Genomic DNA, 4834 nt, shown 5'->3' on the forward strand with positions numbered 1-4834 from the left:
GTACAAGCACCTCTCCGCTACATGTACAAGTACCTCTCCGCTCCATGTACAAGTACCTCTCCGCTCCATGTACAAGTACCTCTCCGCTCAATGTACAAGTACCTCTCCGCTCCATGTACAAATACCTCTCCGCTCCATGTACAAATACCTCTCCGCTCCATGTACAAGTACCTCTCCGCTCCATGTACCAGTACCTCTCCGCTCAATGTACAAGTACATCTCCGCTCAATGTACAAGTACATCTCCGCTCAATGTACAAGTACGTCTCCGCTCAATGTACAAGTACCTCTCCGCTCAATGTACAAGTACCTCTCCGCTCCATGTACAAGTACCTCTCCGCTCAATGTACAAGTACATCTCCGCTCCATGTACCAGTACCTCTCCGCTCAATGTACAAGTACCTCTCCGCTCAATGTACAAGTACATCTCCGCTCCATGTACAAGTACGTCTCCGCTCAATGTATAAGTACCTCTCCGCTCCATGTACAAGTACCTCTCCGCTCCATGTACAAGTACATCTCCGCTCCATGTACAAGTACATCTCCGCTCCATGTACAAGTACCTCTCCGCTCCATGTACAAGTACCTCTCCGCTCCATGTACAAGTACATCTCCGCTCCATGTACAAGTACCTCTCCGCTCAATGTACAAGTACATCTCCGCTCCATGTACAAGTACATCTCCACTCCATGTACAAGTACCTCTCCGCTCAATGTACAAGTACATCTCCGCTCCATGTACCAGTACCTCTCCGCTCAATGTACAAGTACATCTCCACTCCATGTACAAGTACCTCTCCGCTCAATGTACAAGTACATCTCCGCTCCATGTACCAGTACCTCTCCGCTCAATGTACAAGTACATCTCCACTCCATGTACAAGTACCTCTCCGCTCAATGTACAAGTACATCTCCGCTCCATGTACCAGTACCTCTCCGCTCAATGTACAAGTACATCTCCGCTCCATGTACAAGTACCTCTCCGCTCAATGTACAAGTACCTCTCCGCTCAATGTACAAGTACATCTCTGCTCCATGTACCAGTACCTCTCCGCTCAATGTACAAGTACATCTGCGCTCCATGTAGGGCTGGGTATCGTTCAAAATTTTTCGATATCGATACCGTTTCGATACTTGGATTTCGATACCGGTTCCTGAACGATACTTTTTTCGATACCAATTTTTAGAAAAATCCATTTTAACAAAAATAAAACTGCATTACACATTGAAATGATTTTACAAATCTTTAGTTTCCCCCCATCTTAAGTTTTACAGCAGAAAAAAATAAAACCTACTGTATTTAACATAACTTTAAGTTCTCTAAACGTATTGCCGTCCCTACAAAAAATATTGGAGTACTACAAAGGAAAGAAATGTAGCTAAAACAAATAAATCAGTGGAATAGTTTTCAGTGCAAAACAGAGAGTTGCAAATCAGGGTTTAATGCTCACTGATGCAACAGAACTCTATTCTTGTACAAACTGATGAGATGGCTCCACTTCATGCATGGAAGACTAGTTGAGCATTGACTAGCCTATCAATATAGCCTTATATGCCACAAAGTGAATCGCATTTATATTCAACAAACTATCATGACATCAGCGTTTGTTAACGAGTTGCTAAAAATACATGGGCGATAACTGCCCGCTTGCACATAACGCTAATTAATTAAACATTAACGCTAGCGTTGCAGATCAGTGTGCTCACTGCTGCAACAGAACGTCATTCTTGTCAAATCTGACGAGACAGCTCAACTTCACTGACTAGCCAATCAATATAAATGAATCGCATTTACATTCAACAAACTATCATGACATCAGCGTTTGTTAACGAGTTGCTAAAAATACACAATGCCCGCTTGCGCATAACGTTACGGCGGCAATTAATTAAACGATCTAATGCTACAACTCACAGCCAGATGCATGGATTTGTCAGACTGAGGGATCTGATAACCACTAACTTGCGGTAAGCTGAGCTGACCCACCTCTCAATTATTTCTCTTGTCTGTGGAAACCAGTCCGTGTTGTTTCTGTTTCTTTTCCTGCTTTTCATCATCTTCGCCATATGGTAATCCAGGATAGGAGTAGCTTGAGTGGCTAACTTCTTGTATACTATCCGCACCGCACGCCTGGCTCACAGTCACAACAAACACACCGGCTAAAGTGGGCGTAACGTTTCCTGCATGCCTCTACATGACAGCCAATCACCAGCCGTATTAGAGCGCGGCATGCAAGCATGTTGCATGCTTATAGGCTCAATGACGCTGTTTTGTTTTGGTATCGAAAATTGGTATCGATTGACAAGGGAGGCTTCGATACCCCTTAGTATCGATGTTTCCATTTCGGTGCCAAGTAAGTATCGAAACTCGATACCCAGCCCTAGCTCCATGTACAAGTACCTCTCCGCTCAATGTACAAGTACCTCTCCGCTCAATGTACAAGTACCTCTCCGCTCCATGTACAAGTACCTCTCCGCTCCATGTACAAGTACCTCTCCGCTCCATGTACAAGTACCTCTCCGCTCCATGTACAAGTACATCTCTGCTCCATGTACAAGTACCTCTCCGCTCAATGTACAAGTACATCTCCGCTCCATGTACAAGTACCTCTCCGCTCCATGTACAAGTACATCTCCGCTCCATGTACAAGTACCTCTCCGCTCCATGTACAAGTACCTCTCCGCTCAATGTACAAGTACCTCTCCGCTCCATGTACAAGTACATCTCCGCTCCATGTACAAGTACCTCTCCGCTCAATGTACAAGTACATCTCCGCTCCATGTACAAGTACATCTCCACTCCATGTACAAGTACCTCTCCGCTCAATGTACAAGTACATCTCCGCTCCATGTACCAGTACCTCTCCGCTCAATGTACAAGTACATCTCCACTCCATGTACAAGTACCTCTCCGCTCAATGTACAAGTACATCTCCGCTCCATGTACCAGTACCTCTCCGCTCAATGTACAAGTACATCTCCACTCCATGTACAAGTACCTCTCCGCTCAATGTACAAGTACATCTCCGCTCCATGTACCAGTACCTCTCCGCTCAATGTACAAGTACATCTCCACTCCATGTACAAGTACCTCTCCGCTCAATGTACAAGTACATCTCCGCTCCATGTACCAGTACCTCTCCGCTCAATGTACAAGTACATCTCCGCTCCATGTACAAGTACCTCTCCGCTCAATGTACAAGTACCTCTCCGCTCAATGTACAAATACCTCTCCGCTCCATGTACAAGTACCTCTCCGCTCAATGTCAAGTATCGACAGTACCTCTCCGCTCCATGTACAAGTACCTCTCCGCTGAATGTACAAGTGTCGACAGTACCTCTCCGCTCAATGTACAAGTACCTCTCCGCTCCATGTACAAGTACCTCTCCGCTCTCATGTACAAGTACCTCTCCGCTCCATGTACAAGTACCTCTCCGCTCAATGTACAAGTACCTCTGCGCTCCATGTACAAGTACCTCTCCGCTCAATGTACAAGTACCTCTCCGCTCAATGTACAAGTGTCGACAGTACCTCTCCGCTCCATGTACAAGTACCTCTCCGCTCAATGTACAAGTGTCGACAGTACCTCTACGCTCAATGTACAAGTGTCGACAGTACCTCTCCGCTCTCATGTACAAGTACCTCTCCGATCCATGTACAAGTACATCTCCGCTCCATGTACAAGTACATCTCCGCTCAATGTACAAGTACCTCTCCGCTCCATGTACAAGTACCTCTCCGCTCCATGTACAAGTACCTCTCCGCTCCATGTACAAGTACCTCTCCGCTCCATGTACAAGTACCTCTCCGCTCCATGTACAAGTACCTCTCCGCTCCATGTACAAGTACATCTCCGCTCAATGTCAAGTGTCGACAGTACCTCTCCGCTCCATGTACAAATACCTCTCCGCTCTCATGTACAAGTACCTCTCCGCTCCATGTACAAGTACCTCTCCGCTCAATGTCAAGTGTCGACAGTACCTCTCCGCTCCATGTACAAATACCTCTCCGCTCCATGTACAAGTACCTCTCCGCTCTCATGTACAAGTACCTCTCCGCTCCATGTACAAGTAGCTCTCCGCTCAATGTACAAATACCTCTCCGCTCCATGTATAAGTACCTCTCCGCTCTCATGTACAAGTACCTCTCCGCTCCATGTACAAGTACCTCTCCGCTCAATGTACAAATACCTCTCCGCTCCATGTATAAGTACCTCTCCGCTCTATGTACAAGTACCTCTCCGCTCCATGTACAAGTACCTCTCCGCTCAATGTACAAATACCTCTCCGCTCCATGTACAAGTAGCTCTCCGCTGAATGTACAAGTGTCGACAGTACCTCTCCGCTCAATGTACAAGTACCTCTCCGCTCAATGTACAAATACCTCTCCGCTCCATGTACAAGTACCTCTCCGCTCAATGTCAAGTATCGACAGTACCTCTCCGCTCCATGTACAAGTACCTCTCCGCTGAATGTACAAGTGTCGACAGTACCTCTCCGCTCAATGTACAAGTACCTCTCCGCTCCATGTACAAGTACCTCTCCGCTCTCATGTACAAGTACCTCTCCGCTCCATGTACAAGTACCTCTCCGCTCAATGTACAAGTACCTCTGCGCTCCATGTACAAGTACCTCTCCGCTCAATGTACAAGTACCTCTCCGCTCAATGTACAAGTGTCGACAGTACCTCTCCGCTCCATGTACAAGTACCTCTCCGCTCAATGTACAAGTGTCGACAGTACCTCTACGCTCAATGTACAAGTGTCGACAGTACCTCTCCGCTCTCATGTACAAGTACCTCTCCGATCCATGTACAAGTACATCTCCGCTCCATGTACA

This window comes from Poromitra crassiceps, assembly GCF_964638095.1.
Source record: "Poromitra crassiceps genome assembly, contig: HAP1_SCAFFOLD_187, whole genome shotgun sequence".
NCBI lineage: Eukaryota > Metazoa > Chordata > Actinopteri > Beryciformes > Melamphaidae > Poromitra > Poromitra crassiceps.